This window comes from Anas platyrhynchos, chromosome 1 (genome assembly GCF_047663525.1).
Source record: "Anas platyrhynchos isolate ZD024472 breed Pekin duck chromosome 1, IASCAAS_PekinDuck_T2T, whole genome shotgun sequence".
NCBI classification, from domain to species: domain Eukaryota; kingdom Metazoa; phylum Chordata; class Aves; order Anseriformes; family Anatidae; genus Anas; species Anas platyrhynchos.
The window spans coordinates 88,865,530-88,877,959 of record NC_092587.1 but is presented as its reverse complement, the minus strand read 5'-3'; the positions used below and the strand labels follow the sequence as shown (position 1 = coordinate 88,877,959).

The 12,430-nt window shown below is 40.6% G+C and overlaps 2 long non-coding RNA genes across 6 annotated transcripts in view; one reads left to right on the top strand and one right to left on the bottom strand.

The window, feature by feature from the left end:
* The window catches only part of LOC110353218 (uncharacterized), a 234,280-nt gene that overhangs the window by 155,357 nt on the left and 66,493 nt on the right, over positions 1–12,430 (bottom strand). The window lies entirely within an intron of this gene.
* LOC110353226 (uncharacterized) lies at positions 4,140–10,893 on the top strand. Of its 5 annotated transcripts, XR_011803345.1 has the most exons (5): positions 4,141–4,641; positions 5,206–5,293; positions 5,409–5,638; positions 5,905–6,012; positions 10,634–10,893. It is a non-coding gene; the product is annotated as an uncharacterized lncRNA (long non-coding RNA). The 5 variants fall into 5 exon arrangements; XR_011803346.1 differs by having other exon boundaries at positions 4,140–5,293; positions 5,409–5,627; XR_002403472.4 differs by having other exon boundaries at positions 4,143–5,293; positions 5,409–5,617.

Genomic DNA, 12,430 nt, shown 5'->3' with positions numbered 1-12,430 from the left:
TGTTTTTTTTTTTTTTAAATGTGATTGTCCTTACCCTAATATAAATCCCCACGTGTGCAAACTCAGGATTAGAAATGTGTACCACTGCAGTCAGCAGTTAGTCATGGATGGCTACAGTTGCAAAATGGACTCTACTGTTTCCATAAAGCTCCTTGCTTCCAGTAATGCATTGTATTGACTTGCAATTGAACAAAATCATTCACAGAGCATGTAAGGTCAGTCTGTGCTCTGCAAATCATACAAGGTATTTACTTTCTTTTATATTGCTGACAGTATCAGAGGAGTTGGACATACTTCTCTGGACAAACTGATGCTCCTAATGTGACTCAGTGACACTTGCTAGGTTTCTGCTATCACTTGGTTTGTTCCTGTGTCGTAAATGGTAAAAATTTACTAAACTGCTCTGATGGTACATGTGACATAATTTCAGTCCTTTCAGAGCTGTGTCATCTCTACAGGATAAAAGAATCAGAAGACAGTAAAAGGTTATTTTTTTTTCCACTATGCCTTTGATAAACACAAGCTAAAGCTCTGTTGAATAAAATGGAGCTGCTGTTTTTGTGTTTCAAAGAAGAATTGCAATTGAAAAGGTTGCTACGGAAATGAAGGAAAGAGGCCAAAAGAAAATTGTGTTTTCTTTTTTCCTTCAAATAGACAAGTTTTGAAGTGGTTATATAATATTTAAGTTACTGAATACTGAATGTTACTCTGTTCAAGAATAAATGATTCACATATGCGGAATGATTCAGCCAAATTTACATTCTGTGAATAAATGTTTATTTATGAAATTATACATGCAGCACAACCAAAATGAAGCAGGGACAGGCTACAACAGCTCTCCTAGGATACATATGATACTGTATCTCTCATGGAGCTACTAAACTGGCACATACATATTCAATAGGTAGCTAAATTCAAAACGCATTTCTCACGACAGTGTTCCTGATTCATCTTTTGCAGGCCATGAGCACACTAGGCTGACCTCCAGAGACGGTATACTAAAAAAGATTTTTGAGACACCGGGGAGATAGCAGAAGGCAGTAAGAAAAATGGGATCCCTGTTGAAGAAAGTCATCTTCTAGCTCAGCAGTAAGCAATCTGTAGAGTCTGAGAGGGCAGTATTCTGCTTCAGAGCAGAATGAAAAGCAATGATTAACAACTTCAATAATGTCGACACGAGCAACCTACACAAAAATTTTCAAAAGCATGGCTTTCTAAACTGCTGGAAAAGTTGAATAAGTTCCTCGGTGTGAAAGTTCCAAAAAGAAATTCTTCAAATTTGGCTTGAATATGTATTTCTTTGAAACTTGAGGACGGAGCCACATATGAAAAATACATGGATTGTACTGAAACTTTCTGCATTTGAACTTTGTGTTACATAATGTGTTAACTTACAACTTACCATAGGGTCTTCCTTAGGCTTCCTCATATAGTCAACAATTACTTGGAAAAGGAAGCAAAGGAGGAGTGTTATATTAAACAACCAAGTGGTATTATCTTTCAATCACATTTTTTATTTCCATTTTCAGGTAAGAAAGCAGAGACTGACTAAACAATTTGCCCAGAGGTAAGAAAACAGCTGACATATGGGGGTTAAACCTTGCCTACAGCAGAGCTGCATCCTGTTTCAGATGCTGATTCCCTTCTCACCAGATTCTTGTGATTTTCCTGAACTTCAGTTTTCCCACCTGTGAAGAGTTTGTAACAACCAGTCCAAATGGATGCCTGTCATTTGTGGGTTTTATATGGCTGGATGATAACCAAGTGAGAAACAGAAATCAGGAGTCTTTGTTCTAACACTTATGTTTGGTTTTGTAAGCTTCCTAACTAAGTATATCACCAGAGGCACTGAAACTCACAGCTTTCCTAAAGTGTTCGTGAAAGCCTGTCAGAGTTTTAAAGAACCTGTTTGCACAAAAAAAAAAAAAAAAAAAAAAAAAAAAAAAAAAAAATGCACAAAAGCATTTCTCTACAATCTGAAGAATCAGAGCTAAATATTACATGAGGAAGATCAACAGGAAAACACATGAGAGATGGGGAATATATTTTAAAAGTGCTGCTTTTTTCCTTCCCCTTTGCAATTTGCCTTTTATGCCCATCTAAAGTAAGTACAGAGATGCTGCTAAAGCACAGTATTTCCTCTGTCCTTGGCACTGCTTGCAAATAAAAAGGTACTGAAAATTCTAACATAGTGTTTCCAACTTTAAAACCTAGTCTTCAAAGTTTTGGGTCTCAGTGATAACCACAAAAAAGGCAAGTTATAACATCTGTAGCTGAACTGCTGTTAAGATAAGCATATGCACAGATATGTTTTGATAGCAACAGTGGAAGTGTTCTTCACCATGCCTGTTCTAACATTTACCCTCAGCGTTACTTTGTACCTGTCCTGTTGAAAGTTTCCCTGACACATTTTTTTGCATGTCTATAAGCAAGAATGTAGCAATTCAACCTGAAAGCTGTGAAAGTTACAAGCATCTGTACGAAAAAAATTGGTAAGTTACAAAAGTAATCAACTTTAACTGGAAATCATCATCACCACCCTTGTTCTCATCATAAAAATCCTGTGGAAACAAGAGTCTATTTAATTCACTGTTACAGAAGTAATTTAGCCATGATCACTTACGATATTCCACAGTATTTTGATTAAAGGATGTTTATAGCGTTCAAGCTGAATGCTTCAATGGTAAAAAATTAGCATGGACAAATAACGTTAATCTCCTTTCTTTCTGGAGCAGTGAGAGGAAGTAAATTATATTTATAAATACCATATTGTAATAATTTTATGCACGATAAACATTTCTATGCAGGGATATGAAAATGTCAACATTGCCAGTGGAAGGACAGTAAGAATTTTCCAAAGTGCTTTTGGAATTTTGCATGTATTTGGTGAGCTTGGCCCATCTGACACTTTGCGAGCTTGTACAGCCTTTGGGTAGATTTCTATACATGTTAAATACTTCAGTTCTATTCCAAACGCTTCAGAGAAACAGGATCAGTTACCTCCAAAGGGTGGAGTTTTCATTCTGTTTCTCTAGACAGCATAAAGCCAACTCATCTATTCCTAAAGATCTGGATTTACAGTCACATTTTTCACCTACAAGTCTTGACCTCTCCAATGGATAAAACATCACGATTGCCATTTTACAGTTAAGCCAACTACAAGGCACAGAGAAGCAACTTCCTCACAATCCTATGGGAAGTCTTACTGATCGTTCCTCAGGAATTCATTTAAGCCTCTATTCTTGGAAGAAATGAATAAGAACATGCATTAACAGTGCAAAGCACTAACAAGACTGCTACCTACAAACGGATTACAGAAAAGATAACCCCAGCAATGTGGAACATTTTGCACAAGCATACCAAAGGAATCAACTAAAGAAAGGTTATGTTAGATGTTGCATTAGGCACACATTAATGTCTGAGTTTGTCATCAAGTTCAAACTCATCAGAAGTCCAAAAAACTGTGTTGTTTTGCCACTGTAATGCCTCAGCCATTTCTGGGAAGTTCAGGTGTTTCTAAGAAGTACAATACAGTGCTTATCAGCCACTGCAAAATTAGTGCAAATTCGGACAACAGTTTGCAACATTCAACTTCTCTCTGTGGGCCTTAGACCTAAACAGTAAAGTAGGACTTTCCTTACTTATTTTATACGTATGTTTCAGTACTTGTTAAAAATTATGAAAAGTGGATCTCATCTACGTATAAACAACTGCCAAGCAAACAAAATTTGTTTCAGCTTTTATGATAACTAGCAAATAAGAAAACAGATGTGTAATGTATAAATGAGAAACCAGCACAGCCTCACTGTGATTAAGCTAAAAAGGCAACTGAGCACCATGACAACCAAAGACAATGTTCCCATTTCATGGCAGCCCTCTTGATTAGCAAAATAAAAACTGCTTCTGACATAACTGAATCCAACTCATGTTTCATAAAGACAGAAATTTTCAAAACATCTTATCGAAACTTTACTAGATTTAAATCTCACTGCATTTTTGACCCCTGAGCCTGATCAGTACCTCAGAGAAGGGGCGCTGCAGCTCTGCGCTGCTGCTCTTTCTGCGACCTTACAGAAAGTCGCCCTTCCCTCGTCTTCCAAGCTGTTCCCAGCAGAAGGCTTTGTAAAACACACGCCTTTCTGCCCACGAGCGCGTCTCAGCTCGGCACCTTCCTCCCCAGGGCCGGACCGGGCGCCTCCGCCTCAGGAGCCCGCGGCGGCGGCCGAGCTCCCCGGGGCCGCTCCAGGGCCGGCTGCCGGAGGGGGCTGGCGCCACCTGGCGGGGCCGAAGGCCGAGCGGGGCCGGCCGGGCCCTGCCGCGGCTCCTCCCGCGCCGCCTGCCTCAGCAGCGGGGCGAGCTGCCGTCTGAGGAGCCTCCCGTCGAAGGAGGGCGAGGAACGAAGGGACCCGGCTCATCTGCGGATTCCCGCAGCTCCTCTGCTTGAGTGCGGGTCGCCTGTAGCCCCCGCGGTCGCCCAAGGAGGGAAGGGGCGATGTGGGGGCCCTTTGTCCACACCCAGCTGCTTACCAGCCGTCTGCTGCTGCAGTGTGACACCCGCATCAACGCTTGGCATCCACGCGAAGGTGGCAGGCACCACAGTGCTGTGGAGCACACCTTCTTTCTGGAAGCCACCTCAGCCAGGTGCTGTTAACAAGCTGGCGAGCCTGTCTGCAGTGAACATTATGGGAAAATCAAGCCATCCAGCTTTGCCAAAAAAGTCACAATTTTTTTCATGATGCGTTCCCTGAAACAGGAAGGCTTTGAGGCTGTTAAAGCATCAGAGGCCATGTTTCCATGCTCAGGTGCAGCCCCGGTGTGAACTTCCCCACCAGAAGCTGCTCAGACAGCAGCACAAGGTTGCACCTCAGCTCGAAGCCCACAGCCATGCAACAAAATGGCCGCCAGCGCTAACGGCCCACAGCCATGCAACAAAATGGCCGCCAGAACTAACGGCCCACAGCCATGCAACAAAATGGCCGCCAGTCCAGGCTGTCAGCAGCCCCTGTGGCTTGGGTGCAACTACCATCACTGTGTGGATACACCCCAAAAACTCAGTTGTGGTTTTTAAAACATTAGGCAAACACATATTCGGGTTAAAAAATTGAACATTTTTCTCCTGGCCGTTGCAACAGTTACTAGCACTTGGGTGGAGGGAGGGATGAAGAACCACACATGACCAAGTGACAACATTTGTTTACACCACAGGAACTCTGCAGACTTCATTGGATCTACTCAGTTTGCACTTGTAGCAAGAAGAGAGGTCACAAATTTCTAATTCTACAGAAACCTGCAGGTATGTTTGCATGGATTAACGCTTCTTTTTTGTCATTTCTTTCTCTCTCCCTATATTCAACTTGAGCTGGAAAGAGTAATGTTTTAATCTTCTTGAAATGACTTTTCTCATGAAGCAAAAGTTACTGCTTACAGCGGAACATAGTCATATTAGGAAGACAAACTGTCAAGAGAGGTGACCCTCTACAATGCATCCATTCATCAGGATCAACCAAGGAAAGCCTTTCAGCTTACTTCAGCGGAGCAGAGAACCAGGACCTCCACCATTATCCCAGCCAAAAAATGAGAACATTGTAAGGCTAAAGGTCAGCCCTTTGAGGAGTGGGTAAGGAAAGGTTAGAAACAGGTAATACAACTGAGACCCCCTCATTTGTACACCTCCCTTCAGTTTTGCTTTGTTTTTATCCTTTTGGAAAACTGTCAGAAAGCATGCAGAGTTGCTTGTCAGCTTGTTTAAAAACAAACCTGACAAAATATATATATATATATATATTTGGTATGAGGGAGAGGAAAAGGAAGACTGGGAAAAGCAGCATACAATCCTGATGTGTTGGTTTTTTTTTTAAGGACAATGCATGTTCTTGAGTTAGGCAATGGCTTATGTCCTTGTAGGCTAAAAGAGCTACATGTGCCAGAAGACAACATTCTTTGGGAGAGATGGTGCACAGGACAGCATGGGAACCAGGCTTTGCTTTTTGTGGTGGTTCAGGACACTTCCAGGTTTGTTGCTGGTGGAAATCCTTTCTGTCTTTTTAATGCGCAGAAGGCTATCTTTGCTTCATCCTAAGAGGCATTTATAAACTGTAATTTATTACCTGAATGGGATCATCAGTTTAAAGTAAATAAATAATAATTTTTAAAAAGGTCATTTTAAAATGTACAGTAGTCCTTATGTTTACAAAGCATAAGCCCATCTGGACCATAAGATTTCAAAGATTGCATTTCAGAAAACTTATCCTAAAAAGCATGGTGTATAAAAGTTAAGGGGAAGAGAAATGAATTAAGGAGAAGAGCAGGATATTCAGCATTTCTTTACAATTGTACATTTAATTCAAAGTTATAGCTTCAGACAATTCAGTACCTAGTAAGTATCAAATTTTCCCACTGTGGTGTCAGCTTTGGAGAGAGGAGCTCTCTGCCTGTCTGCCTTGCTATTCCCAGTGACACAGCAGCTTGTAACATTCCAGGAACTTCTCACTTGCTCTCTGCTTTTTCTTTTTTTTTTTTGCTTTTTGCTTTTTTTTTTTTGTTTGTTTCCTGAGTGAATGTGCTCACCAGATGCAATGATAGTTAAATGAAAGCAACAACAACAAAAGACCAAAGAAAAATCTAAACGGATGCAGTATTTCCCAGTGGCTTATTTTCTAGTGGGTTATCCTTGCTGAAATGAGTATGTAACAACCTCTGCTAACCAGTGGAAATTCCAGAGATAAATTCATACCAGAGATACTCAGCTCCATGTAGTTCTGGGCAACTATTGTGCAACAGTTGATCTAAACATTTACTTGAATAAAAAACTACTAAAATTACTTAGTGGATTTTTTCCCCTCATTTTGCTTGTAATTCATGAAATTTCATAGGAACAAATTTGAGTGCAAGAGAATATTTCTGATGGCATGAAGGTTTTGGGGATGTTTTTGAGAAGGTTTGTCTGCAATGGAAATACTTACATACCCATACTGAAAATTCATTGTAAGCTTGAGAATTATCCAGTCAAGACAGAGAACCCGTAACATCTGGCAGTGAACCTTATAGCGAACTTGAGAAACAAACTTCCACAGCTATCTGAGGAAATGACTCGGACACACCTTATAGGCTGGAAGGTACCCACTTAAACTATTCACCAAACACTTTGAAATACCCTGTTCATCATAAACGGTATGTCTGCATTGAAAAGCTTGAACAATGCTGGGGTTGAATTGTGAAGGATATCTGCCTGGAGGACTTCTGGTAACACAAAAGGTACATGAAGGGAGGATGCAGCTAAAAGATACCCCCAACCTCCCCACTCACTGATAAATCAGAGTAATGCCAGTGTCAGCAGACATGCCCCCCTGAAGAAACCCACAAAGGAGTGGTCAGATCAGTTATGCGACTGGGGACTGAAGACCACTACAGAAACAAAAACTGGACTACAAAAGTGGAACAGGTAGGAACTGTCAAGTGATTTCTGTGAGGTCTGTCCCCATCCAAGGCTCAAAAGTATTTCTGTCCCACTCCTATGTGATGTATTTAACACCAGCTCTGCAGAATTGCCAAGTCATATGATGAAACTATGGAAAACATGAGCTAAGGGAATAAATCTCACATCACTCCAAGCTGCTTTTCAGGCTGTTTCCCTGCTCCCCTCCCCTTCTAGCATGGTTCTTTTCGAACTGGTGTTTCACACTCTAAACCCCGAGGGCATTGATATGCCAGGCAGGAGCTGATATGTTGTGCATCTTTAATAAGCATGCCTCGCAGCCCTGTATTCAAAGGGTGGTGTTTCATTAGCAACGGCTTAAAAATTGATTTAAACATTATGTTCATTGCACACAAACACTCACAAAGCCTTCTGTTCCCATTGAGGCTAAAAAATTCCATTGTATGCGTAATCTTTTATGAGTGCATTCTTTGAATACTTTATTTCTTAGAACTGTAACAGTTCTGTTTATAAAAAGGAATGATACTGATAGCAATGTTAGGAACTTTCAGAAGGGACCACTTAGATCTTTAAATTTCCATATTAGTCCTGTTTCAAGAAAAATACAAAGCAAAACAAAGACCCTCAATTACATAGTTTAAATTCTTTAAGAAACAGCTTCACATGCCAGGCTAAGAGGATAGAAAAACCAATCTTTGCCTCCTTGATCAGATCTTGCAGCCCTCTAAGGGCAGTTTCACATTAGAGCTTTTAATTAGTTTTTAATTAGTGCGTAGTTGCAAACCGGTTTACTACTACTGAGTCAGGCTATCGTGTTGGACTGGGGATATTTAGAGAAGACAACAAACTGGGGGGTGAGAAGCCTGAGGAAACACAGGGCCAACTGTTTTTTGAGTTGCATGGGGAATGCGGGAAAAAAATCCATAGATGCTCTGTATGTCAGCCAGGATCTGTGTCCAAGGAGACACAAATGAATGGTGTGCCTGCTATCCTCTTACTGATGCTCAGACACAAGTTACTGCTGCTGAAACAACTGCAGCACAGTACTTCAGGACAGGACCTTAGAGACTACTCTGATCACCTCAATGATGCTCAAAGCCTCTTCCCATTCAATCCCCTCACTTCCAGAAGAGGAGCTGTAGGAGTCTAGCAGGGAAACAGTCAGTCTGATTTACAATTTCTTTTAAGTTAGAAGAAACATTCCTTTTTTTAATTAACATCCTGCCTCTCAACTTAACAAAGAACAATTTTAAATGCATATTGGTTTAACAAGGTAATTACCAACTAATCAACCCTAAGTAAATGTTCCATCAAGGAATTCTTTACAATGCCACATGTTGGAAACGGAGCCGTCAGTAGGACTGTAGATTACACATTTTAGTGGACTTCACTGTACTCTTGAAAATTGTTTTAGTCTTCCACAAATCTGCAGAGAAACAGGGACACGCTGGAGCTCAGAGATATGTTCTGCACTGCTCCTTCTGCAGAGGCAATTATCCAGTGACAAGCAAAGTATCGTATCACTGGACACGTAGTCAACTAATGTCAGACTTCAGTAACTCAATAACCAGGTCAGAGAAACAGATCTGTCATATTTCTTTAGAAAAATCTCTTCTATGCCTCAGTACAAGTTGTCAGAATTAAGTGCAGATTTAAGAGTTCATTTCCACAGAGGCATTGCACTAGATTAGAAGTAAAGGCATTAAGTTTTCAGTGCCCAAAGCCTCAGTTGTTACAGATCAGCACTTTCTGGCCCATATTAAGAGACTTCTCTGCTCTACCTGAGCTCCTTGTATGGATTTGTATTTATTTATTTTTAATACTTCCTCCATACTTGCTGAGACACTGTTTCAAAGCAAAACAGCAAAATATGCTGCCACAGTAAACCCTTAGAAAGAGCATGCTGGCCAAAAGAACTCTGAGTGACCTTGCAGTGTAACATTTGAGGAGCCTTGCTAAAGTTGCAGCATAATTAATTCAGGGGCTTTTCAGCTAAAACACAGATCTATAATTCATGGCAAAATTAATATACCTGGTATCATAGGAAAGAAAAGGTCTTTTGATCACTTGATTCCCTTGATCACACCATGATCTTCTGCAGTTTCCTCTTTAATCCCCAGTCCATTTTCTGCTTTTTTCCACATCAAACCAGCCAAAACAACTTTAATTATTGTTACACAGTTAAGTTGTGATATTTTAAGTAAATTGTCTACAGTTAGCCCAATTTGAATACAAGCGGTCATGATACGGTCACTGTTTATATACAAAAGGGAACTGCATTAACAGCAGTTGAATGCCTCTGTTCCCTCTGAACACACATTAAAAACATTCCCCCTCTGAATTAACAGTTGTATGATGCATATGGGTTTCATCTTAGAGGAAACAATTCTAGCTCAAACCGCAAGGGACAACCTTTGTAGTCTAAAGCTGCTTGATCTTTTTGTTGCATTTAGCTGAAAGAATCTCACTTTTACTTTGCTGCTCTTTCTCTTGCCATTTTCTTGGTTCTCCTCTTAGTTTACTTTTGTGGAGGAAATCTCTCCTTACTCCCATCTCCTTTTAAGCTCAGTAACAGCACAGGTTCAGCTCATTTCCCCCTTTTCATTTTGATTATTAGCCTGAATTTGAATGTAGGCATTTGGTTTATCTGCAAAAGTACTTGCCTCTCTTAGTTCACATTAGAACTAGTAGAAAGAGAAATCATACCAGAACATGCAAACAAGTATTTAGGGCATATGAAGTAGCTGTTCAGCCTCTAGGTGAGGTATGGGTAAAGCCTCAACTGCAGTGCATGAATAAGACATTAATATTGCTGGAAATGGTCTGAGAGCAAGAACAAGTGGAAGTCTGCACAGCAAGACCTATGAGGGAAAACTGAACAAGCTGAAACTGTTTTCTCCACTGAAGAAAACACCAAAAGGGAGGAGGAACAGCAGATTTCCATATGTATAAGACAAGAACAGTTGTAAAGATTTGTTTACTGAATTTTCTGTTCATTGGAAACAGGGCAGGGGAAGGGAAGGGAAGGGATCTGGTTTAGCCATTTTTGATTCCTTGAGAACTTCATTGGAATTGAGAATTTCAATCGGAAACCTAATGCATAGGTTCACTGAAGGTGACTATTTCAAACCCCTCGTAATCGCCATGCCAGAACCCTTGTATTTAATGCTCACACCATATATTCTGGCTTCTCTGCAGGCCTCCTCTGCTAGCATTCCAAGGGGTAGCCAGGTTACCCTGCACCATGAGTGACTACTTTAGGACAGTGCTACATCTTGGAAAACAAGGCATATTAACTTGGGCTCACCTCTGCAGCCATGCAACCACCCAACTTTGAACTGGCTCGAAGAACTAGAAGAAGAAACTCAGTTCTTCCCACAGCATATCATGGAAAGATTTTCTCAGAGTTTTGTTTTCTTTAAGAACTTGCAAGTTACGCAATAAAAAGTAATGCTTAGCACTTGCAGTGGTGTGGTATCTGTTACCTGATGGTTTCAACTGTAAGACATGCCTTGTAGCGTGTCTGTGTTGGGTGGCATGACTCATTTTGGAGCAGAGGGTGACACAAGAGATTCCACAAAGGCCACACTGTGATTCTTCAGCAGAGCTCAGACTAAAACATACAACTCTCAGATCTGCAGAGCAGCTTGCACAGAACCTCAGTTCCTTAAGACTTTTGAAGAGTCTCAGAAGATATCTTGCAATAAAAGGCTCTATGAGAGAAATTACAGTCTTATTTTATTTAGCATCTCTGTTTTTTCAACCATTTGTAATTCAGGCAGCTATCAGCAATGTCTGAAATATCTTTTAGAAAATAAAGAGAAAGTGGTATCAGCAAACAGCTTTTAAAGCGGACAAAAAAAAAAAAAAAAAAAAAGCAGACATCCTGCCTCCCTTGTAGTGGTAAAGGCTGACCAGATGGTGATCAGGGTGAACAGATCTTTCAAGAAGGTATTCTTTAACTAAGAGCTAATGAGAGGCATGAAGGGGCAGCAGTGAACTGACAAATACCAGCAGGTCGGGGAAGAGAATAAAAAAGAAATAAAAAGCTTATTTTCCACCCAAGTATTATATATTCAAGAGGGTGTAAACTCAATTTAGAAAGTGAAAAGAAATTGGGGGGAGGGGGAAGGTCACACAGAGGACAAAGCTGTATTTTATATTAAATTTACTGAGTTATTTGGAGAACAAAGAGAGTCTATCAAAGCAAAAATGCTGCAGTTTCCCGAAGCACTGTGGAAACTACAAATCTTTGCATAGGAGAAACAGCTAACGCTACCAACATGGTCCGTCAGGGAGAGCAATGCTGACTAACTCTTGCATTTTTACCCCAGATAATTTTGTGCCACCCTTGCACAAGGCATTCCTATGCAGTGAATTTAATCAGCTGAGCTTTACCTACTCTGTTACAGCTATTTCTGCATAACTCCCTCCTGTGGACACTCTATTCTGGAACAATTAGTGAGTAATTATTTCAAAATAAATCAGCTCTATTCCACAGCGCAGTGTCCACATGGGGGAGTTACACTGAAGTAAAGCTATTCAGCTGTAGCAGTGCTGCTCAACCTCCCCATGTAAACAAGCCCTGTGACTGATACTAAATTACTTTAATACAGATGTCTCTTGAGATTGAAGTTCTGGAGTCCAAGAGAATCAATCTTCCAAACATAACTGTATGGCTTCAAAAACTGACCCTAGAAGGACCCAGAAACACATTAATTCACTGGCTTTTGCATCATAATTCAAATTCATTTGAAGTTGCGTGAAATGTAATAGAAATAACTCGTGTATTAGCCACACACACACACATTGCAATGTCTTGGCTATTCCAAGGTACTAGAAAGCTGAGAGGAGCATCACCACATGCTGCCACTCTGGAGGATTTAATAAGCACTCTCAGTGAGTGACAGAAGGAAGGCCACCAGAGTACAGGTAAATGCTACAAGAAGAGGAGTTCAAGGTTCAATAGCTGGTACACTGTGCTATGGAAGCGCA